The following is a 220-nucleotide window of genomic DNA, read 5'->3' on the forward strand; positions in this document are numbered from 1 at the left end:
AGGCAAATAATTTAAAAAACGACAGTATAAAAAGATAAATAAAAAGGGCAAATTGAAAAGTTGCTTAAAATTGCCCATTCTATAACCTACTAAAATTTGACTTAAAAGGTGAAACACCCCTTTAATGACAAAGATAAGTGATTTTTGGCAGCAATTCTAATGGTTTGCCTCATAGCAGCAAATAATATATACATTTAATATTCAGGGAAATGCAGATAGC

This window comes from Xenopus laevis, chromosome 6L (assembly GCF_017654675.1).
Source record: "Xenopus laevis strain J_2021 chromosome 6L, Xenopus_laevis_v10.1, whole genome shotgun sequence".
Taxonomy (NCBI): domain Eukaryota; kingdom Metazoa; phylum Chordata; class Amphibia; order Anura; family Pipidae; genus Xenopus; species Xenopus laevis.